Here is a 25670-nt window from a genome sequence, read left to right on the forward strand (position 1 = left end):
CCTCTCTAAGGGGTTTTGGCACCTCCCCTTAAGGGTGATTGACCTTGACTTGTGACAGCCATGCAGCACTTTTTTCATTTGTAACATCATGGCAATTCGCAGTCCCACTTCCAGTTTGTTTCCTCCTACTGTGTACTGTGGAGTAAAGACTACTGGGTGGTAGTAGTGTCGCCAGCAAGCAGTCCTCTAGCTCCCACGTTGCTGTTCATCTATACCATCCAGCCATACGCCTGGTTGATAAGAAAGTACAGTGGCTACTAAGACTCCCAACCCTTAATTTTGTCCATTTGCCGTATTCTTCGTCTCTGTTCAGCTGCGTGGGAAGGTTCAGCCGCAGCTGCTGTGCTCTGCTATTGCTCAGTCTTCTATCCAGAGAGTTCCTCTCCACAGTTATATGCAAATCTGTGGTTGTCACTTTCATCATTGCTCTCTGTTACTTGTTCTGTCATGTGTTCATTAGTTGCTGTAATTGCAAGGAAAAAAAAACGTGCACGCTTTTGTCTTACGACAATAATGGATTTTTTTTATTAACGTTTATTGAAATGTAAAAAAAAAACACCCGGGGGCCTCTTGCTAGTGCATCAGACCCCCTTAGAAGTAGCGATTAGTTAAAGTTCACGACGGGTATGGGTGGGAAATAGCAAGGGAAAAATAGTGGGTCGGTATATGAAATGCAGGAGTGTGTCCCACACTGCCTCCGCTAAATTAGGTGGGTACGAGGGACGCAAGAGATCATTTAAGGAATTTGGTTATAAGTTAGTGGGAAGGGTGTCTAGGAGAACCTGCCTTTCAGTTTAACTCAGTTTTCTCGTAAGGGATTCCTTGCTTGATTGTCATCTGAGCTTGGACGTTGCCTGTTTGAGCTATCACTTTTACTTGCATGCTGTTTGGACTTTTGATCGCAGTGGCTTTGAAACTTCGCCGCTTGATTTTGCTTGACGAAAGCTTCGTGTTCAACTGTCGTCGTCATTAGAATGTGAGGTGCACCATTTTTGTCTAATTTTGCATCTCGATGCACCGCTATCCAGATTCAAACTACTTTGACCATGTTGCAATGGTGTCACGGTATAGATGTTGGTTTCACACCGCGAGGGTCCTGATTTGTTTCTGACTGCAGGAAGCGTTTTTTTCTTTCAGCACTTCTTTACCCACGATCATTATCATTGTCAGAAAAAGTTGGCTTTTCTGCAATGCCTTTTTGGCACGGCATATTCCACTGGTGAGTCATAGAAAGTTTTGCTTTAAAATCAGGGTCTTCAAGCACTTTTGGTCCAGTGAGTAGCAATCTGCACGTATTTGTAACCATACAATACTGAGTTACCACCCTTCGATCCTTCCCGTCTTGTGCCAGCAGTCTCGTCATCCAACACATGAAAGTGCCCTCGACTTTTGCCCGCACTTTTCACTTATGCCTGACCCAATAACTTTTGTTGATTTCCAGTGTTGCGCATGTCACATTTTCATTCAGGGTCACCTTGGGGCAGATAAGCGCCTGCTTGTATTTTTATCAAGTGGTTTTAGCCGCGGAGCATGCTTCGCACTCTTGTGTGAGCAGCATTATGGTGCCTTGTTGCTTGTCCAGCAAGTGATGTGATGCCATGTCAATAAACATTCTTCAGTGTTTGTGATGACTTTGGTGTTTTCTTGGCTTCACTTTCATATAGTGAGAGTTGCTATCCATCAAGAAGCATACACTTACAAATGCTAGGTATTCATATTTTTTCTTGGGAAGACATTTACAAAGTTTCGTTGGCAACACAGCATAACATCAAAACAAATAAAAACAACTAAAATGGCAAATGTGGCATATTTTTAAAATTAATAAACGGTGGAAAAACAACACAGCACGAGAGAGAGAGCACGAAAAGTGACAGCACTGCCTGTTTGTACCATTCTGTTGTTTTCGTGCTAAATATTTTCAAATAAATAAATATGCAAGGAATGCAGTTGAAGTAGGGTAACTTTTTATTTGAGCTTGTCTCTTGGACATACAAGTACATTTCTTGAATCGATTGCTGGAGGCAATTTTCGATATTGGGCAAGCACTGGATTCTCGAATGGACACAACAGTACGTTTGTTCAATTCTTATTTGGAATTGCATTGTGCAGTTTAACCCGTACAAAACATTTGGCCAAAGTCCAACGCATTGGTTTAGGTAGAACAGAAAAAAAAATGCCTGTGTGCCAAGATTTCGAAGTATGTCAAAGATTTATAGGTGGCCTGACTTAACCTATAGCCCTCCACTGCAGTTAACCTTCATAGCTGGCCCAAGTTATGCTGAGCTTTTCCTCGTGAAACATAAAAGTTGAATTTTGATGCTTACAGCTACGCTGTGCAATGTATAAGCCTAGCATAATTTACTCTTCAGTATTTTTACTCTATCCAGGTTTTATGTTTATTACACCACAATCAGTTTGCAGCCAGTGTTGAATTGACGAGCGTCAACCAATTCAGGTTGAAAGCACAAAATGCTTTAACAGAAATCGCAGTCTTCACATGTGATCAAATACGTAGTTCTTTAACACTAAACAAGGCTACTGCAGAATGCTAGGAGCGTAAAATATACTCGATGAGGTGCAGTTGGTCAGTGTGTAATTTAAGCAGCATTGTTTTAAGACAAACGGAAATTGGTGAAATAGCCATAAGCTTCTGACAGCAGCTATCATCGTGACTGGCCAATTCACCTGAGTGGGGATGTCACGGCTATGTGCTGTAGCTTAAAGGCCAACTGCACTCAAATTTTTGTTTGTCCAAATTTAATCCAGATAAGTAGTCTATGCTCTTGAAGTCACCATGGCGAAATCCTTAGCTCCGGTATTACAGAGCACGCCAGGTACCTTCGTTCAAAGCACCCCCGAGCAGACGACGTATGCACCTGGCGGAGAGTCGCCGAAACCAGTTCCGAGCGGCCTTGTGACGGAGGTTGGGGAACCTGTCCGTGAAGCTCGCGCTTCTCTGGCGACTTGCATGGCGCTGCGCCGGCTGCAGGGATGCGTTCGGCCGGGATTTCTCTGCTACACCAGCACGCTGTACTGCCGTCATCATCACATGTTTAAAACTAACCGCATAGGTAGCAATGTCCGCCTTTTTTTTCAATGCAATGAAAGAGGTTAGAAGCCTACAAACTATTTTTACTTGAAAATAATATTTTTACTCAAGGGAAAACAAAGCGCAAAACGAGCAGTTGCCCTACATTTGTCACTTCTTTTGCACCTACCACAGAAAGATATATTATAAATTCTTGACCATTTGCACTTCCCCGTCCAATATCGGCCATATTTGGGCTGCCCCAACGCCACCTTTTAGACCTTTCCAAAAGTTTCACGACCTAACTAGAGTTGCTGTACACGCAGGTATAAACATTTTGGCGTCTTTTGCCTCACTCGCTAAGTGAACCAAAATCAGCCTTTCTCATAGTAACAAATACATCCGCACAAATATCGGCCGTCCTCCTCGTGGAGTGCGAAAGCTAACGAAACTGCTTTTCTCCTAAACAATAAACTAGATTTTTTGTTCAATTCTCAAGGGAAGTATTTACTAGTGGTAGAGCGTTAGATATAGTTCACTTGAAAGTAAAGTGTTTTCAGCAGCACATGCCTCTGGTGAAAGTAGAAAACAGTGCCACATATAGGAAACTTTTTTGTGTTTTAGTACATCATTTAGATGTGGAAGCTGGCTTATAGTTTCAGACCACTTCTTAAATTCGATTCTCGATGTGCAGCAAGGTGAAAAATACTGGGCCGATATTCACGAAGCTGTTTGTACCTAATGTATTGTAGAAATAGGGATTGATCTCCGCCTGCTTGCAGTTTGTTCTCTTCAAACTGAGCGATGTGATTTCCGAGGCGCCGGCTAACGAAAGCTACTTTTCGATATCGTAGAAGCAGGTAGCCTTGTAAATCAGGGTCCACTTTTTTACTCGCAATGCCAAGAATCGCCACTCCGGCAGTTATTCTGGTGGAAAAAAAATCACGCCATATCCACGGAATGAATTGCCAAGAAATTTAAAACTCATTGTATGTCGGGTTGCTTGTACCTGTGGACTTTTTTCAGTTTAAGGGCATAATGCGCTCCCTGGGTCCACCTTTAGTCAGCTAGACCCACTGAGCTATAGTGGTGTCAAGGATGTAGTGCTGGACTTGCACTAGGGATGTCCTGGGTTTGATTCCCATGTGGTTTGAACTCTTCCCAAAGTTTTGAACTCAATCCACTCTTTGCTCTCTTTGCACTGCCGGCCGATTTAGGAGCTGTTGTGCTAGTACAGACAGCGGATAGTGGCTTCTTAGTCAATGGGCCACTTATTGCTTTCGCGTTGATAAGGTACAGTTTTCAAGATTGTGTGTTACGGTCGGTTACACTTGCCACATTTAGGGTGCTTAAATCCGACCATGTGCAAATTGCAGGCCTGTGATAAATGGGTTCAGGTGATTATCTAGATGCATAAAACTGCACCTACTGTCAAGGCATGCCGTGAATTTGTTGGTGGAATGGACATTTACAAACATGCATTCGCATGATTTCCACTGCAGCATAAAAAAATTGAGGTAAAAAAGGTGCATTGTAATAAAAGGTGCATTGTAATTTTGCAGCTCCAAAGTACTAAACTACATAAGACCAGCACTGCTTCCCCTTGTGGTGCTTTGGACGGCTCACAGCAAAGTCCACTAAGCATCAGAATCAGCTAGTGCTTGATGTAGTTGCTACATCTATTCCCTTTGAAATGCAAGCTGCTGGACACCAGATTTCCCTACACTAATAACATTAGAATTGGGTTAGAAAAGTGAAATGAACTGGAAAGCTGTGGGTGAAAGGTATGAACAACATGACAATTCCAACAGGGACAAGACCACCTTGTTTTGGGAGCTTTACCCAATAAGACCAAGGCACTTGGCAACAAAAGGAGCCCCAACTGAAAACAGATCAAGGCCTCACGGCTTATGGAGGGTGCTTCTCGTGGTAGAATATAACTGCCTGTCATCATGCGATTTCGACTGCCCAGGAGTCTTCACCACCACTGTGTTGACATTGAAGGAAGGTGACAGGAAAGTGTCCGCAAAGTCGCGCATCAAGGCTACTATTCCTGTTGACACTGGACAGATAAGAGCCAAAATCACAACTAAACTAGTTTTCTGCACAAGAAAGAGGTCACTTTCTTGTTTTTCCAAAGCTAATAACATGCCCTTAAATAATCCATGCATGACATATGTTCATCACAGATGGCTTTGGGTGCACCAAATTATTTGTTATACGGAACCTTTTTTCCCCGCACTGAGCAGTGCGAACTCGCAGGAAGCAGTTTTATTTCGTGTAAGGCATTTCTAAGAGCAACGCAATCACTTTGTTCTCTGTCTACTTTACTCGTACTATCAATTCGTAAATTTATACCAGCAAATAGAAAACAAACAGAAAGAAGAACACAATTTAGCGCACGAGATATCCCCAGCTGTCCATTGCTTTGACACTCGCTGAAAGATTTGTAATGGTCAAGCTGGCATAGATCTGTAGATCGTTTGGTTTTGTTTTCACTGGCATTACCAGTACACACGCTGCTGTCTTCATGGCTATCCACTGCTGTGTTAGTGTAAACACTCGCTTTAAATGTATGCAGAGAGAGAACGCAGCAGTGTATCTGAAGTATACCATCAATTATAAGCCAGGCAAGGGCGGGAACCCGTTAGGTCGTGACAAGTGGCCTGCGAACAACAGTTCCCACTAGAATGGCAGGATGAGTGCTGCACGCAGGCTAGGGGCACCGTGACTGCAGTCAGGAGATGCTGCAAGAGAAAAATGAAACGTGAAGAATCAAACAACGTTCACGCAACAGTAAATAATCTACGACGACTGAAAAGAAGGGCAAACGACAGAGAAGACCACACAAGCACTGCCCCTGCCCTGCGTAGTTATCGGGGTCGTTCCGCCTGCATTTGCATCAGTTATAGAACGCTGAGTGGTTCACTATTAAATATGAAAACACATAACGAAGTAACCATCCCTTGGCAGGCACTCCTGGCAAGCAAGAGTACTAGATGCAGGAAAGAGGTGCAAGAGGCTAAAGCAGCGTGTCACAACGCCCTCACGAACCACACGCGCACACGAAAACCTTGCCAACAGCGTTCTGTCACGCTCTAACTTCACGTATAGATCGCACAGCAAGTTCATTTTCGTTACAACATTAAGAGAGGTTAGCACAAGGCACGTTGCTTAGAAAAATCGTATAGGATAACAAGCGATGTTAATGACGCCACATTGAAGAAGAGACAAAGAAGCGCCACGGGCGAGACGGGTTTCCGCGCCGTGCAACAAACCGCCAACAGCTTGCGATCGCCGACAGACGCGAACAGAGCAGCATAAACAGCAACAATAATGCAAGACGGTGAGAACGCGCCGTTAACAATTTCGTTAACGTCGCTAATATAACTGCCGCAAACAGCACGCTTTGCAGTAGGAGATATGCGAACTGATTGCAAACCCGCCAAAAAACACTCACCTGGTCGGCCGATGGTAACTGGCCGATGGTAACAGATAACTGCAAAGCTGTTGTGCCAGAAGATGCTGGAGCTGTTGAACGACGACTGACAGGGCGACAACCATCGCCAGTTTATGAATTCTTGCGTTGTCGAACGCGACTACTTGAATCGCTACGGCACGTACGCCGTGTAGGCAGCACTCGGAACAATGTAAACATACCGCGCGGGAACGCTGCGAGCAAACGTGACGTCACATCCGCCTAGCGATGCTCCTCACCCGCCCAAGAGGTTGGTTAATTCCTCTCCTGAAGGGCAGGTGAAGTTTCGTGACCAGAAAAGCATTGAAGGACTCTGGTATGGGCCTAGCCGGTGGCTTTTTACACGGCTTCGGGGAAAGCTTTCCTGTCCTCCTCCTGACCTTCGGGGACGGACAGGGGGGTATCGTAGGGCAAAACCCTAATTGATACGTGGGCTGCTGTGGGGAGGCGGCTTCGCTTACGACCACTGGCGCATCCTTCAACGAGTTCGTCCAGAGCTGTTACCAAGAGCGGTCGCATCAAGACTATACTCGGTTACAACTTAAAGGGGCACTGACACAAAAATTTTGCATCTTGTTTTTTTTGTTGCGATAAGTAGCTAGTGACCTACTTATAACCTGTACAAACCTCATTTGCTTCAGCGTGCGACGGTTGTTTAATTAGAGGCATTTTCAATGCGGCCAGTCGCAGTTTCGGTTTCAGCGAGTGCCGCGAAACGATGGATTTTGTGGATTTTGTGTGAACAAAGCTGACCACGTGACCGTCGGAGGGATATCACAGTTACAGAGCACAGCCGCCGTAGCACTGTCGAATCCGCATCGACGGCAGTTTCTGCGAATGCCCCCCCGTACTGATCTCGTGAGGCGCCTAATTAAAAAGCGACCGTGGATGTGACGCAGGCGCTGCGAGTGCAAATGCTACCGCGGCTAACGAACGACGCGCGACGCTCGAGACGGTGGGTGGCAAGACGCGCGCTGGGAGCAGCCGGCCGGTCTGCCTACAGGTCCGCCTACAGATGTGTTCGGCTTAGCACTGCGGCGGATATTCGAGTGCCGCTCTCGTAAGCGGTGCAGATGACAATTTTTAATGCAACCCGCCATGGCATCATTAACTCCTTTCTCATGTAAGCCACCATGGTCGGGACTTGGGGACAATTTCGTGCAGCGGTAACAAGCTATCACTCGAGCTACCTGCGCCGGCGTGGGCCACTTCGCGGCCGTGGCCGCCGCCTGCACAGCGACCGTGCGGCTTGCTCAGTGGGCTTTTCGTGCCTCCGGCGCGTTTCCGCATCCAATGGTAATAAACAGTAATTGAAACAGAGTGCCTGGAATCGCTGTAGAACTTTGGTCGCGGCCAGCTAGCTGACGAAATCACGGCGCCTCCGCCGCCAACGATCGGGCCGTTCGTTCTCGAGAGCAGAAGCTCCGCCCTCCGGCCCTCCGATTGGAGCGGCGAGCCGGCAGTGCGGAAGCGGCAAACACAAACTCGTGACGTGTGTGGATGTTGTTTATTTACACTTGCGCGGGTGGATCTGCTGGCCGCTCGGTTGCGTTTCGCACACTTCAAAATTGATTTTAAATATGTTCTAGGCTGTATTCACCGCTGATATATTGCAGATGATGTATATGTGTTCCCACCAATCTATCTCCGAAGTTATCTCGCCTTCAAAATTTTGTGTCAGTGCCCCTTTAAGAAAGCCACCGGAAGTTGCCTTGCGCCTCATCACCGCAACCGGCTGTTCCTCCGCTCGCCGCAAAGAGTGCGTTACTGCGAATGTTTTTGGAAGCACAAAATAAAAGGACCCCCAAAAACAAAAATAAACCTAATGTTCTTGGAATTTTAACATTTGAATGTGAGATACATTACCACAACTAACGTGTATCAAAACGTAAAGATATCATAAAAAATTGCCATTCCCAATCAAAACCCAGTGCAAAAATGACAAAACAGAACCTTATTAAGAAAAGATAACAAAGTTCAGCTTACGTTTTATGACTTACGTGTTGTATTTTACACAAGTATGCATTATTAACTAGCTTTGAAATTACGAAGTAATATCGTATAGCATAGGTCGGCAAAACAGAAAGAACTCACTGAAACACAGTCGCAATTTTTTTCATTCACGCTGTACTCAATCAGACTCAGACTCAAAATCTCGTCTGTTCTCAAAATCACTCATACTCACTCATCAGATACTCATTTGTAATGGTACTCACTTACTTATACTCAAACTCATTTGTCCTCACGAGTATTCGTACTCAATCTGTACTCATGAGCACTCAATCTGTACTCATGAGTACTCAATATTCTGTACTCATGAGTACTCTTGAGTACTCAATTTGTATTCATGAGTACTCAATTTGTATTACGAATACTCAAATCAATACTCAATACTCGCAGGCACAATTAAGTGTCCACGTAGTTCGACGTCCGTTCGTATCCAGATTGCTGTCCGCTTATTCGCAGTTGCTCGATGCTGGCGTTTGTTTTTTGTTGTTTTGGATACTAGAAACTCCGTTACAGCGCGTTTGTCCCGGTAAGGTTCGGTGAATATCAAATCGGCTTATTTTTTTATGCATGTGCCGTGGTATTCACTTCGTCAGACTTGAACTTGACAGCGTTTATGGCGTTGCGTTAGTCGCGTCGCTTCCATCGGCGATCGTGTTCCTGTAGATCGTCGCGTGCTTGATGAATGTGGGAGCGTAGACGTCCGTTTTGTCCGCTGGCGAGCTTTAGTGTGCAGGGATGGCATAGTTCAGTGCGTTGGGGACGTTGCTTCGATTGAGGTCATCGTGCGGAAGCCGGTTGGCTTTTCTTTTATCGTGGGGTTGCGTGGCGTTGTCGTAGGGTGGCGTGGTGTATCGGTCAAACTCGTTGCGCACTTTCGCCGTGATGGATTCGGGAGTGAAACCATTGTGGTGGGGAAGCGGGCGTAGTGCGTCTCGTCTGTTTGGCCCACATTCCTTGGCGTCGTAAGCCGCACTTCATCGGTAGGGCATTCGATGCCTTCGTCTGGATCGGGCTCATTCATTGCCGTTCTTGCGGTGTCCGTGTCGTTGCTCAAGCTCTTGTCTTTTGCTCGTTGTTTCTAGAATGCTAAAATCGCTATCGCCCTGTACAAGCAGGCTCGAAAGCGATCCGTTCGTCCCGAGTCCGCTTGCTCGCGGTTACGTCATCTTGTACGGAACGGGCTTTGTCGTGTGAGTCTCTGTCGGAGAAGCGGGTGCCGGTCATCTTGTACGCTCCGGCTCGCACGTGCCGCAAGTGCTGGCCGTGTCGTCACTCGTTGACGTACCTACCTGCACGAGTGTAATGTCGTTCGTTCGCTGGACTCGGGATGGAGCAGCGGGTGCGAGAGAGCTCGTACGTTGCGGTAGGAATAAACCACGTCCGCTGGGTTATTTGTTGCTTGTGGCAAGGCTGATTCTGCGGTTGTGACATTCGCTGGCCAAGTCCAAAAAGCATGATCGGGAGCGGAGGTTGTTGTAAATATCGGTTTCCTACGTGTGGGCTGGCTTGGTCACGTTCCGTGCAATTTGCATTTTGTTCGCCGTGGTCAGCTCCACCCGGTCCAAGTTGGATGTCTTCGTCACCTCTGGTGCGTTTCGTACGCTGTGCGTCTCGTTTTTCCTGGAAACTCCCTTAACATTGGTGTGCTGTCATTTGTCGCCACGTATGGTGCGTCCCGTGCGCCACGCGTTTCGCTCGTCATGGCCTACCCACCAATCTGGATGCGATGTCGTTGGTTGCGCGGACAGGGGCCGAGACAACACGTGCGGAAAATGTACGCACTGGCTCCGTTGCGTTCTGCGCTCTCAACGTTTCGTTCGTGTACGTCTAGAACGAGTGCCAGGCACGGGGTGCTTCCTGGCTCGTGCGCGCTGTGTACGTTGCGCGCCTCGTTGCTAGTTGCTGGAATGACCTGCGCGCGGGCGATGTAGCTCGTCGATCGACCCGGTGTCAGAGCAGCGTATGTTCGTCATCTCCCCAGAAATGCACTGAGATTCGCATGCGTTTTTTATAATCATGGCGATTACCTCGGAGAGGTCGGGTGAGCAGGCAATCACATTTTTACATGTGTCGTCTCGTTCGTGTGCGTGCCGTTGTGCATGCTGCCTATGTCTGGATACAGAGGCGTCCGCCGCTCTGGCCTGGCCGTGGTCGACGCTACTGGTGCGTTCGGGATGCCGCCCCCGGGAATTCCAAGTAACGGCTGGCAGAATCTGTGGATTCACTTTGTAGAGCCACGTTTGTGAATTCAATTGACGTCGCATGGACAATTGTTGTGGGTGTCGTTCAAAGCTTTGCTTTCCAACTACCTTCATAGCGTTGATTGGAGCCTTTTTGTTTATTTTTCTTTCATAAACTGCCGTTACCGTAATAACTCGAAAGCGCGGCCACGTTTTAACCGTTGTGCGCTCCTCTGTCCATATAAACAATGCAATGTCGATGCCGCTAGCGTCTGAACGCGCGCGCCTTTAATCCAAGCTTGTATGGCTACGGTTCCGTGTATATTTCATGCCTGAAAATAAGAACTCCCGAGGCTCCACGTGTTTCGAAGCGTGATGAATTCTGTAGCCTCAAAAATTAGAAAAGGAACGTTCCGGTGTGTGGTACTGGCACAGAGTCACCACCAAAGTCGGACGGCGTACAAAACATGATTTTTACCTAAAGCTTATACGCCTCACCACATGGATACGTATCTTGAGTGCATTGGTTAGCGATAGGCACCATTTGCAAGATCAAAACAGACTCAGAGCTTACACAAGCCTCATCACTCCCACGCGCATTCAGAGTAGATTAGTTATGAAAAGCGCCTTTTTAGAAATCCGCGACGGAAAAATAAAAATGTGCGCGTTATGTGCATGCCTCCTTGTGTATGAGCTACTAATATCTAGGTAACTGTCAATAAGATTCTCAGCTCAAAACGGATATCTGCCGTAATCTTCACAGTGACCACGTCACAAAACGACTGCGCTTCCCATACAAAAATGCCTTATGGGCGTCTATTGAAAAATGTATGGTGAGCTATGGCCGCCTATGGGTCTCTATGGTCACCCATAAAAAGGCATAAATTAGGCTATAGCCAGCTATTGAAGTTTTTATAGATCCTGCACTAAAGACTGTAAACCATACAATTCTCTTTAGACGATTATAGAACATCCTAATGTGTTTAGTCTATAGAGTCACAGCTATTCAGGTAACTGTAGCCAGCTAAAGAAATATGTATGGCTTTAGTTCTATAGACCAGCCGCGGCAAAGCTCTTTTGGCTGGCTATAGACCATTTTTTAGCTTGAAGTCTACAGACTCAAAACCATTCAGCTGTCTTTTGCCAGCTATTGAAAAGAGTTCGTCCTAAAGCTATAGAGAGAAAGCCATAAACGCTCATTCGGCTGGCTATAGGCCGTTGTTTCGCTCTAAGTCTACAGACTTCAAGCCATTCAGCTGTCTTTTGCCAGCTATTGAAAAGAGTTCGTCCTAAAGCTATAGAGAGAAAGCCATAAAAGCTCATTTGGCTGGCTATGGGCCGTTGTTTAGCTCTAAGTCTACAAACTTGGAACCATACGGATGTCTTCTGCCAGCTATTGGAGAGAATTTGCTTTAAAGCTAAAGTGAGGCAGCCATAAAAGCTTCTTCTGCTGGGTACAGTACAATATATAACTGTAAACCTTTAGATGTGTGATAATTAAGCAACATTTTGCCGGCATTAAGAAAGCGTTTGGCGCAGAACTGACAAGCCTGCATCCATAAAGACTTCTTTAACTAACTACATAGTAACATACGGCTCCAAGTTTCCAGCCGCTAATTGAAAAGTGTTCGCCTATAAAGGTATAATTCGAGCAACCATTAAATCCTATTCTGCTGGTTTCAATATGACTTATGACGCGAAATTCATATACTCATGATTTACCTAGCTACATCTACAACACAGATTGGATAACGATGATGAGGTTGATCGGCCGGTTATATTTACGTATTTGTTCAATAAGGTTAGGTACTTATTATACCAACAATACGGGAAAAGTACAATTAAAAGAAGCTACTGATTAACGCTCAAATTCAGGTTGCAACTTTGGATACTGCGCGTCCGCAAAGCTTGCAAATGAACGTTGACCGAAAGACGTACAATTTCGTAGAATTATTCCTCTGTGGCCCTTCGCTGCCGCGGTCAAGTGAAAAAGCGGGCTTCTCTGAAAACGGCCCTCACAGCGTCGAAGCAGATTGGAAATAACTTTCGCGGCCCAGGGTACGCTCTCTCAGAAATATGGTGGAAGCTGCGAACAACCGCATTCTTTCTCCCGCGGACCCCACTTCCAGATTAGTCATTGAGAAAGGGGGAGAGCGACCCACGCCGGGCGATGGAGTCGCGGTGAAGAAATTCTGGGAAGCGATGAAAGGGTAGAGGGGACACCCCTGCTTCCTGTTTTATTTTCTTTTGTTTGTTTGACATACTGGTTTTGGCGATGGGTACCGAAGGACACGGCCGTGCGGCCCGCGCTGTGTAAGTATTCCTGCGCGCAGCAATGCTAGTGACAGACAATGTTCCCTGAGTACTGAGAACAGGTACAACTTTTTTCGGATGAAGAAAACAAAACGTTAAGCGATCTTGTACTTACAAAAAAAAATTACCAGCAAACAAGTTAGAAAAAGATCGAAAGATGGGCATGTATCTCCGCACTATTTGCTATCGCGATGGACCTGCTTATACCTGGATGTACTCAGTCAGCCACATTTCGTCTCCTTGTTCATGTGCGCGGGCATGGCACGTGTTGCCTGGTGCTGGGAATTTCGACTCGACGGCAATGTGCACGTGTAGATGGTGTGATGCCAAGCAAATGTGTCGCTTTTTGGTGTCGTGAATTTCGGTGTTTACGGTGACAGTGTTACGATTAATTCAACATCAACTTCAAGTCATGCGAAAATGGATACCTGCGGTACTGTGACAGGAATTTCATCGTACGCAAAACTCTAGGGTGAGTGATCTTACGAACGGAAGAGACTCTATAGTACGAGAAATGCAGGACTTTTTTTGGTGTTCACGAATACTTTTCTAAACTACCCTGCACCACATGGGCACTGCAACGTAGACAGAAGTGAAGATATGGCCGCGGTGATGTGACAAAAATAATTTTTTCGCGAACTGAGAAAACTTACTAGGAACTAATTGAGTGAACTTGGAAAAACGTTTTTTTATCATTGCATTGTGTGCGACCATCTTCATTGTTTTATTGAGAGTGCATTTCCATTTTAGCCACCGAACTTGCAGCTGTGTGCGTTGAGTACTGAGTGTAATGAACGACTTCTGAGTGCTTTCTTTTCTATGGACTACCCAGCACCTGTAGGTATTTGTGTCTCGGCGGACGTTCGCGGGGAACGTGCCGCGTAGTGTGGCTGTCGAGGGAGTCACTTAAGCGTGAGCCAGGGTGTTGGAATGCGTGTGCTGTGTTTTTCGATCGGCGTATGTGAACAACTGTTTACTGGTGGTGAAGTAGCGTAGATAGTAGCCATTTATGTGATGAATGGAATGAATAAACCCCTTGATTCTGCTTTCCTTGAATGCCTGTGTTTAAGCCTTTTGTGAATGAAAACTGGCGAAGTGTTTGCAATCGCAACCTCGCGCTCCCCCTATATCGCTGAAGTGTTCACGGAGCTTATATTACAGAATGCACCTAAGTGCCACAGGACAAGTTCTAGAGATCTGCAAGGCTCTATGCTGGCATGGCAGCGTGCTAATAATTTCTCAGCGGCTGCTGCTGTCGCTGTGTTTCAAGTAGTGGTGATTCTCTTCTGGCTGCAGCTCATGCAAAAATATTGTATGGTCGGCTATTGACAAACCTTCTTATGGTTGTCTTTAGCTATTTGGCCCAATTATCTTTAGACATTTCTATGGCTGTCTTTAGCCATTCCTATCGACATTCCTATGGGTGTCTTTAGATTCTTCTATAGCCATAGCGATATCCAAAGAAGACCTAAGACAGCCATAGAACCGGCTATAGAAGCAGCTAAAGACACCCATAGGGATTTCAATACGAATAGCTAAAGACAACCATACAACCGGCTATAGAAGAACCTAAAGACACCCATAGGAATGTCGATAAGAATAGCTAAAGACAGCCGTAGAACCGGTTATAGAAGAAGCTAAAGACACCCATAGGAATGGCGATACGAATCGCTAAAGACAGCCATAGAAAAGTCTAAAGATTATTGGGCCAAATAGCTAAAGACGACCATAAAAAGGATTTTCTATAGCCGACCATACAATATTTTTGTATGGGTTGGCTAGCCACGGACGTCCGCGTGCCAAGCATGACGATGTGTTTGATGCGAGAAGTGATGCTTTGGAGTATCAGGTGCTGTAGAAGTTTGTCGAATTATCCATATCTTACGCGCAGAAGCATAATTGTCAGGGCCATCGATAAGGCTCACTAAGTATTGAGGTATGCAAACAGAGATGGCCTGTATGATATCGCGTGCGCTCTCACTAACTTCGCTCGTACTGTTGCCCTCGTGTGTACGCAGTGCAACTGTAGCTACGTAATCTTAGTTCTAGCGAACGTGTGGAGTGCAATCGTACCAGCATGTACATGCACGTACATGCACGTACCAGCCCGCCAGATGAAACGGTGCCCCGGGCCATTCGCTGCCGTAACTGTGCTTTTACAAGCCTCATCTGCTATACGTTCACGATGTCTGATAAGGGGTGACAACAGCAACTCATTGAAAACATGGGCGGGGGCTACGGGCCTGATAAACAGTCTGGAGTGGGAAGTACGACTGGCGGACACGGTTGAAGAGTTTGGAGGGGGGAACACGTATTCCCTCCTCTATTTTTGTTCTACCTTCGCATGGCGCCTCCGAGTATATTATATAAATTCGTCCCAGCTTCCAATTATGCAAAGTGGTAACTATGATCGTTATACAGATATCATCGTTATCATTATTAAATATAATCGTTACAAAATGATCGTTACCGTTTGGTGCAGTGCAAATACACTCCACCAATGCTTATTTAGACAACGGTAACCTTGAACAGGGGACCAAAGTTGCCAAATATTTTAGCGCTCTCAAGGCACATTGTGTCGCTGAACTTTTGTCAATATTAGGGGGTGGGCGATTGTTCGATTAACCTTCCGATTAATCGATTAATGCTTTAGTCGCGATTAATTTTTTTAAACGGTTAATCAGTTGAAGTGTAGTGCGCCACGGGAGGAAAGCCTGCTATTTTGAACCATGCGTGCGACTCCGCGGTTTTTTTTTTTTCGTTTTTACGTCCCACGTACCAGCCTTCTCCTTTCCTTAGCGGCCGCCACCCTCAACTTGCGCGTTGCTTTTGTCGAGATCGTCGCTGTCGGTTTAAACGATCTATTGACGTCGAGTCCGCAGGCGAAGGGCGAACGCCGTGCTGTTCACACCGTGCAGCTCTGAGCAGAAAATGCTCTTTGAGGGCCCGTTTAACCGAAACAACATGCTTCCGCATCCCGGAACCTCCCCACCGAAAGCTATCGGCGACGGCTGTTTGAAGAATTTAGACTCTCAAAGCCATTCAGTAGATTGTACAGGACTATTGTACACTGGACAACGAACCCTGCGTCCCAAGATGTCGTCCCAAAAAGACCGCCCGCGACGATCGCCGTCTCCCAACGAGGAAGCTGTGAGATGCGCTTGCCGACAACAGCCCGCGCTATTGGGGACTCACATATGTCGAGAGTCGAGATGTTGCTATGCGCTGTGCATTGGCGCCTTTGAACGTTTTCTTGTGACGTGTTTTTGCGCCTTGTCAATTATCCATGGACCTCCCGGCAACAGAGCTGCCTTTGATGCCTTTCGCGCATGCGCTTTCCTGGTTGCGCTCAGCTTCTGGAGGCAGTCTCCTTTTAGTGTTCGGCCAATACCGACATGGACGGCTATACTAGCATCAAAGGCAAACTCGCAGGGAAATTTGGATTTATGGTAAATTGTAGGGGCGAAGTTGGCAATCCGAAGCAAGTTCATTGCCGACAGTGCAAAAAGGTCTTTACCTACTGTGGAAGCGTCAGCTCGCTTCAATACCACTTGCGAGCGAAGCACCCAGGGCAGCCACAGCAGCAGTAATCCTCGCAGAAAACGCAGACCACAATCGACGCCTACACCACAAGGCCCCTTTCAACGACGAAGGAAGAAATTGCGCAAGCCCTTGTTACCGGGATTGTGTCTTCTAGCCGTCCTCTGAGCATTGTTGAAGATGACGGATTAGCGAACGTTCTAAGGACTGCCTCAGGTTCACCATGCTACCAGCCTCCGTCACGTCATGCAGTGGGTGCTAGGGTGGACGGACGCCTTATACAACAGTAAGAAATCCGACGTTCAAGCAGAACTTTATACTGCCAGTTTCATCAGCTTAACGGCTGACTTCTGGACTTCTGTGGCCAACAATGCCTACCTTCGTGTGAGGGCTCATTGGATAGACGATGACTGGGTGCTCCGATCCGCAACGCTACAGGTGAGACACGTTCCGGAGCGGCACACGGATCAGTGTGCCAGTGAAATATTGGAAGCTGCGATAGACTGGGGAATAGATAATGAAGTGGTAGCTGTGTGCACGGATAATGCCCGAAACATCTGTCTTGGGGTGGAGAAAGCGAACTTTCACAACTTGAAGTGCGGAGCTCATACTTTGCAGCTCTGCGTACAGAAGGCGCTCAGCGTAACTGGCGTGGAACGGCTTCTTGCGATTCTTTCAAAGCATGCAAGTGACCTTGCTATGCCCAGAAAGAAGCTGCAGAAAGACATCGCTACGCGCTGGAACAGCACATACGTGATGATAAACAGTCTGAGCTCAAGGAACCTTTGCGCCGCGCCATGGAGGACGCGACTGGCAGCAAGACACTCACTCCGCACATCCCAGGTGTCGAATGGGACATGTTGGAGCAGCTTCGGGATACGCTCTACCCGCTGCTTGATGTGACCGAACTCCTAAGAGGAGACAAGTACGTAACGCGGTCTATGCTCATCCCTGCCTTGAAGCTACTAAGAATGCCATGACGACGAATGACTGTGACCCCGCTTTTATCTGCCGCTTAAAGGCCTTGCTGGTGTATTCCGTCGAAGAAAGGCTCATTGCGTGGCCGCATTACAGTGATTACAAGGTGGCGACATCTCTTGATCGGCGATTCAAGAGCCTCGCTTGCATCGACAGAGATCGCCGCGAACATGTGTGGGAAAGGCTTTCTCAGCCAACCACTAAGCCGTCCGCCACGCCCCCTGAAAATGCCCCCAGCAAAAAGCGAAAGTACCATTTTGTAGCCGAAAGTGAAGAGCAAAGCACACCTTGCCAGGTGTCGTTATACCCCTCTATGGCAGAAGTAGCCGACGACGATCTGGATCCTTTGGAGTGGTGGATAGTGCAGAGCTCACTCCTTTCGGAACTAGCACCGGTTGTAAAAGTGCTCTTTTGTGTTCCGGTAACCTCAACGCCATTCAAGCTTGTGTTCAGCACAGCCGGGATGACTGTCACCAAGAAAAGAAACTCTCTGCTGCCTGAAAATGTTAACAAGCTTCTTCGCCTCCGCAACTGGATGAATTATCATTGATTGTCTAAAACGATCTGTGCAAACTAGCATCGAGACTGTGAAACTAAAAACAACCATAGATTGATTGTGGTTGATAGTAGGGGTTTAACGCGCGGACGCAGCGCAGGCGATGAGGCGCGCCGTAGTGGAGGGCTCCGGATTAATTTTGACCACCTGGGGATCTTTAACGTCCGCCGAAATCTCGTACACACGGGCGTTTTTGCTTTTCGCCTCCATCAGAAAAGCGGCCGCCGCGGCCGGGAATCGAACCCGCAACCTCGTGCTCAGCAGCGCAACGCCTTAGCCCCTGAGCCACCGCGGCGGGTAAAAACAACCATACAGAAAAACTGTTCATTCTTTGCCTTTTAAGCCTGATTAATATAAATATACACATACGATTAATCGATTAAATAACCAAATAAAGGCAGATGGTTAATCGGATTAAAATTTTTGATGGACGACCAGACCGTGTTTCTTTCGGCGATTGTCATTGTTTGCATTTGATTTCCATATCATGTAGAAATTTCCTTTCTTAGTGCGAATAAGTTTTCATCTCTCTTGCGAGGTCAACGAAGCAAGCCTGGGTGGACGCTGTAAGGAATAAATGTAGTAGGACCCGAATGTTTCGTCCAGCCGTATCGGCTACATCCAACCAATAGCCTCAATTACGTTTAACGCAATGTTGCATCATGTGAAGTGGTAAAGCTGACGCAATGTTGCATCATGCAATGTTGCGTCATCCTGGGTGGCTCTTCGCAACACCTGCTGGCCAAGTAGTCCTTCCGAGTGACTCATTGGTGAGCATTCTTTTTGCCACTTCAAAATTACTCCTCTGACCACCTGTAGAACATGACCACTGCCATTCAATGGCATTATTGAAGCCGAAAACGATAAGTGATCATTGTACGATTAACGTCGCCTTGTGTTCTATTTGGTGTTCTTCTTTTGCACGGGAGGAAGAGACGGAACAAATTTTTGGAGGAGGAGTTGGAACAAAAAGAAAAAAAAACTTCTATTTCTGGGGAGGCTCAGTCCTAGCGAGTGTCCGTTAGGTGGGGAAGGCGCGAAACCAATCCAAGCCAAGCCAAGCCAAGCCAATCCAATCGAATCCAAACCAACGCCCCTCGCGAGAGAGTGTTATAGCACCGAAATCGCGCCACCACACGAACGCGTGATGTTGACGTAACGATCACGCCACAGATGTTAGCGACCGGAGCGCGCGCGAAGGACATATGTGGTTTAAGCGCGAACCGACCGCGGCGAGAGAGCGCGATGGGAGCGCCCCCACCTGTTCTTGCGCGCGAACCGACTGTTGCTCAGCGCGAACCCAACGCGGCGAGAGAGGGTGTTGCGCACGTCCCCACCTGTTGTGCGCCCGAACCGAACGCGGCGAGATAGGGTGTTGTGAGCGGAGAGAAGGCGAGGAGGGCGCGGGGGAGAGGGCGCACCTGTGGCCGGCGGTTGAATGAGTCAAGGATATAGGCGCATTCATAACCTTCCATTCTGTGTCGGCTTTGTGGCGCAGTGGGTAGAGCACCATCTACCTTGCGTTCCGCCCGCAGAGTCGGGGGATCGAAACCTGGCGCCGGTATTATTTTTTTATATAGTGTAGGGGGAGCGATGCGGACTACGGACGTCAACACGGGTGACATCGAGAGTTACTCAAATGCTCTGCATTTAAAAGAAAGAGCGGTCACCAGGGTATAAAATGCCGGAAATTAGATGTATGCGCAGTATGCATATACGGACAGTGGAGGTCAGTGAAAATGTGTTTTACTGACGAGTATTTGTAAGCCCAGCTATGGCTGCCTGCAGCACGCACTAAGCGGACGACCTAGTCATAGCGCAAGGTTTCAGTATGCCACAGAGTTTGAAGGATCACTATGATTACATGGGCACTAATATGGATTTTTGCAACCTGACTTATCACTGCGAGTACTGCAAGAAAAGACGTGTGGGGCAGGAAGCTCCCATGTACACAGCGGGGCGTGATATGTTGCAATAAAAAATTAACTTTATGACAGACACAGAGAGACAGACAGACAGACCCGCCAACATTGACGCGCTCGAGTAGACAAAGAAAGACTAGAGAGTTTTAGTATAGCGGAAAGCACCACTTTAGCGCGCCCATAGCGTTAGCGGGCACGCTAACCGTCGCGTAACGAGGCGCTATCCGTTTGCGATTGCGGCGCGCAAACGTTAACGACACAGCTAATACGCTATACTAAAACTTTCTACTATCGTCTTTAAAATTATCAGACGCTGCCGCCACTGTTGCGCATGCTGCGAACATTTCGCAACCGTACCCCTCGCTGCTGCCGCCAGTCTGCAAAATAACAGATAAACACAAAGACTAAAACCGGCTATCACGCGAAAAGCCCAAGAGGGAGGTCCCGCCGCGAGAAAAGGACAGGAGAGGGGCGCTACGCGTCGTTATGTTTATTTCCGTTGCGAGCTCGGGCAGAACCCACACGGGTCTGACTTTAACCACTCATATTTGTATGCGTGTGTTTGTTGTGCCAGAGCGCCCGACACAAATTCGCTGCACCTGGTGACGTGCCGATGGCGGGGTTGAATCACTCCTAGGTCAAACGGCCCGCGGCAGACGTGCAAGCTGGCGGAAGGGCGCCACCGAGTCTGCTCCGCATTTCCCATTGCGACGGTTGGACCAGATCATGCCTGGGACGAACGAACCCCGGCAGACAAGCAGCGAGTAGCGCGTGCAAACGGCACCGCTGAGTCGCCTTCTCTTTCCCTGTCGTGGCGGCTCGGCTAACACAATCACTTCGCCTCCATTTGGCCGGATTCAAACTGCAGCCAGTGATACCCCAAGATAAATCCCAACAGACATTCAGGCTGTTGGACCGACAGCCAATCCGGAAATTCGGCATATCGGTCTATTGGTCTGATGGCAGCCTGTTGGTCTGATGGCAGCCTGTTGGTCTGATGGCAGCCTGTCGGTTTGAAGGCAGCCTGTCGGCTTGATGGCAGTCTGTCGGTCTGATGGCAGTCTGTTGGTTTAAATGCAGTCTGTTGGTGAAGCTATAGGTCCGATGACGAGAATGACTTAGGACAGATGCTGTGAGGTGTGGAACTGGTTTACAAGTTTGGCAAGCATGTAGGCCTTTTAGTAAAATAAAAATAGAGAAGTTCATTTTGTGCTGCTCACTCATTTATTTGCGCTGCATGTTGCCGAGCTTTTGCGAAAGGTGCTTTCGCACCACCTTTAGCCTGGCTTCAGAGGGCTCCGCAGACGCAGTCCTGGCCACATAGATCTGAAAAAGAGCTGTAGATAAAATAATTAAGGGTTCAATGACCTTGTGAACAAAAGACAATGTGGTAAAAGGGTAACAAATATTGCCAAACAGGTTGCCAGTAAAAAGCAACACTCTGGGGAATAAACTAATACCCTGCAGCTTTTTTTCTTGTAAGCTAACACATACTGGGCCCGCAGCAAACCATTATTTATGACTAGCATTCAGGCACAATGTGAGACCATTTATTGTGCCAGAAGTTTCATATTAGGGGATGCTTGCTTTTGCTAAATTATGAGTTAGCTATGAGTTCTAATGTCAGATATCACATGCAATACCTTTCAGGGATGCGACCTTCTCTGGTGTCAGGGCTGGTTTGGGCTTCGTTTCCCCTTGTGACTTGCTCTTGTTGGAGAGCGTCCCAGTCACGCTCCTGTCTCGCATCTGCTCCACCGTCCAAAACGTATTTGCCGCAAGCCGGAAAAACATCGAATCAGTTGAAGCTCGGAACATTGTGCCCCAGGCATCCTTGCACAGCCAAGTGTCGCAACCTGCATACAGCTGCGACCCAAAAAGAAAAAAAAGGCAGCAATGACATGTAGCTATCTACAAATACTGGAGCAGAAAATTGAAGTAGCTACTTCATATTTATGCCTGTATCCATTCCAACACAAAAGATTTTAGAAAAATGGTCCAATTTGTGAGGTTGGTGTGAAATGTATGCAATGATGGAAAGCTGTGCACCCTGGTCTACAGTTAAGTGCAACGTTGCAAGGGTGCCTGTAGAGCATTCCATGAAGCTGACAAATAGCACGAGCTAATCCATAAATGCTAATGGGCCAACAGAACACATTAGCACACCCTCACCCAGGCTTTAGCCTGTAGTAGCGTAAGCTGGTTTCCGTGAAATGGGCCTCAGGTGCACGTGCTCACCCGAGCACTACATGACAAAAAAAGACAATGTCACGCATAAGTGCAATCTCCTTTTCCGGGTATGTCGCTTCGGTGGAGTGATACACTGTATGAGCTGTTGCAACAATGAAACATAGGCCACTGACCAAGTCAAAAAAGCCGTTTGACATTTCTGTACCTATACGGGTACCGTGTTCACAATGGGCATGTGCTGTAGCTATACGAAGCTATATATTGGTCATTAGGCGGTGCAATGAGTTCGCATAGATATGCTGCAAGTAGCCGCCCGTTCTGTTGATAGTGTCGGGCATCGTCTCAATGATGAGGGACTCAAGCAGCCATCGAGAAGAAAGATCGCCCTTGGTTTTCAGTACTTTCGCCTCGTCGCATGCGACCAAGTGTTCCATCTTCTCACAATGCTCTGCCAGTGCGCTCGTTTTTGCATGACCCTTGTTCACTTCGTTCCGGTGCTGCATTAATCTTCTGTGCAGATTGCCTGTTTCGCCAATGTACACTGATTTGCATTCGGCGCACGGTATCTAATAAACAACACCTGGAAGCTTGGAGCGTGAGAGAGGGTCTTTCACGCTGACAATGCCTGAACGTAGCTTGCTAGTGGGCACGTGCACGATGTGCACCCAGTGTTTCTTGAAAATGCGTGCAAAACCTTCATTGATGTGAAAGACGAGAACTGCAGCACGTTTTGACGCAGGCCTTGTGGACGCTTCTGCCTGCTAATGTCAATGCGGATTCCTGCTAATCGCCTTCTTCGCTTCTTTTTGAATACAATGCTTTAGGCAGCCACAAGGACTGCATCAAAACCTGCAGCAATTACATATGTCCCACACATTAGCGAAGCTCTCGCACACATTTTCAAGAAACGCAGTGCATACATCCTGCATGTGCCCACTAGCAAGCTGCGTTCTGACATTGTCAGCGTGAAAGACCCCCCCTCACGCTCCAAGCTTCCAGGTGTTGTTAATTAGATTCCGTGCACCGAATGCAAATCAGTGTACATTGGCGAAACGGGCAATCTGCACAGAATATTAACGCAGCACTGTAACGAAGTGAACAAGGGCCATGCAAAAACAAGTGCACTGGCAGAGCACTGTGAGAGGACGGGACACGTGCTCGAATGGAACAAGGCGAAATTACTGACAACTGAGTGCAATCTATCTTCTCGATTACTGCTCGAGTCCCTCATCGTTCAGGCGACGCCCAACAGTATCAACATAATGGATGGCAATCTGTACCATATCTATGCGAACTCATTGCGCCACGTAATGCCCAATATATAGCTCCGTTTTCCACGGCACATGCTCACCGTGAACAAGCACCGAAACGTTAAATGGCTGTCTTGACTTGGTCAGTGACCTACGTTTCATCATTCCAATAATGCTTTTACCTGCCTACACGGCATTCAATCAAACACTGGACTACACTACATGAGCCATTGCCGTTCTTAACCTGCACCAGAGTATATAACCTTTCACTACTGCTATCAGATAGACCCATAAGCGCACTTCAATATGGCCTTTTTATTTAGCTCTTGGAAACATATTGTATGGCTGTTATGTATCATTTCACCTTTATGTTGCACCTGCTACAGCAGCAGGTAATATTCCAAAGACATGAAAAAAAAATGGCAGTTTAACATGCCAAAGCTACACTTGGGATATGGGGAGCACTGTAGGAAAAGGCTTCGCATTAATTTTGAACACCTCGGTATTTTTTGTGCACACCGAAATCTCGACCCACAGGCGTCTTCACGTGTTGCCTCCATCTGAAAAGCGGCCACACCAAGCGGTATCTAACCGACATTTGCCTCCACACCACACCACCCTAGCCACTGCACTGGGTTAAATATATGAAATAAAGCGAGTTTTGGAGTACACATAAAAATATTAATCACACGTCTTATTTTCCCAATCGATCTACCTTTTCAAATCTACCATGCAATCCCCCCTCCCCTACCGGCCTACCAAAACACCTTTGTCTCAAGGGGTAATCAGGCTGTTGTTAATGAAGGAAGTATTTACAATTCGAGACTTGCCACCGTTAAAGTCATGCACTTTGTTTTAGAGATAACCGACATTAGACATTGTCAGCACAGGAGTTAATTGTGTTAAGATCAGATTGAAAGCATTGACGGTAGTAGTTGAAAGAAATTGTGTGATAAATTACAACATTGTCTGCAAATAGAACTACATGGGAGGATATGCAACATGGAAGATAGACAGGATCAAGCAAACTGCCTGGGGGGACAAAAAAAGTCGCACGAGCAAAAGAAGTATATAGTTATTAGGAGAAGTAAACTGCATTCGATAAGAATGAAAATCTCTCGCTCAAGTGAGGACATTAGGGTGAAGTTTGAGAAGTAGTCTGGTGTGCAATGCGATTGAATGCCTTAGAAAAATCGAGAAAAACTACCGCAGTTTGTAAGCCTGTGTCAATGGATCAATGCAGATCGTGAACAAATCCTGAAAGTTGTGTTTCTCAAGTAACCCTTGTGAAAACCGTGGTGATATTCGAATGTGATATTGTGATTTTATAAATAATTAGCGACCTGGGAGTGGATGAAATGTTTCCCGACCTTGCATATGGTGCTTGTTAGGGAAATTTAATGGTGAAGTACCGACTCCTGATTTAAAAATTAGTGCTACCTCGACTATCCTCCACTCATTGAGAATAGTGCCTGTCATGAGAGACTGCGAAAAAAGTGCTGTCGGAATTCTACAGACTGCGGGATGTACTTTTCGGTATAGTGTGATTAATACCAGTGTGATCTGAAGTAGATAAAATTGTAAGCTTACTTAAAATAGAAAGTAGTTCCACACCAGTTTGTATTGAAAGTTCAAAACCATATCGAAAGATCCTAAATGTTTGCTTGGCTTGATTACATACGAATGATTCCTTCAAAGTCAGTTCAATTTCTCTTCTTGCCCTTTAGTCAACGGCCCCAGATTATCTTCAATATCTCTGCTAAGCAATGACACGCTTCAAACGCACAGCACTGCTTCATGAAAATGTTTCAAATAATCAGACGCCACAGCACTGCTAACAGGTATACATCATGGCAGATTCCACAACATGCAATAACTAACCTGAAAGTACATAATCGGTGGGTGCACCGATATGGCAGCAGTGCCTGGACCGATGTGTCGAGCAAATGCGCTGGCTTCTGAACGGATGGTCCAAGCGGCCAGATGATGGATGAAGGAATGACTATTCCTGGCGGTAAAGTGTACGGAGCACCAACGAAAGGCCAGGCAGTACTTGGGTACAGCAGGTGCAGTGTCGGTTGGCCAGGGGAGGCCCTGGCAAAGCCTTTGAAACTGGACTGAAAGGCAGCCGACCCAGTACAGCCAGCAGCAGCACCTGAAGGTGCATAATCTGTGAGTGTGCTGACAATTGTTCAAGAAGAGCACACACAAAGCACGAATGCTTA

The 25670-nt window shown here is 47.0% G+C and overlaps 1 pseudogene; it reads left to right on the forward strand.

Moving 5' to 3' along the window:
• The first annotated feature begins 16404 nt into the window (after window positions 1-16404).
• LOC144138430 (E3 SUMO-protein ligase ZBED1-like) lies at window positions 16405-18077 on the forward strand (annotated as a pseudogene).
• Window positions 18078-25670: the final 7593 nt, after the last annotated feature.

The sequence above is a fragment of the Haemaphysalis longicornis genome, unplaced genomic scaffold (assembly GCF_048455015.1).
Source record: "Haemaphysalis longicornis isolate Haplotype H1 unplaced genomic scaffold, Haemaphysalis longicornis Haplotype H1 scaffold_1, whole genome shotgun sequence".
Taxonomy (NCBI): Eukaryota; Metazoa; Arthropoda; class Arachnida; order Ixodida; family Ixodidae; genus Haemaphysalis; species Haemaphysalis longicornis.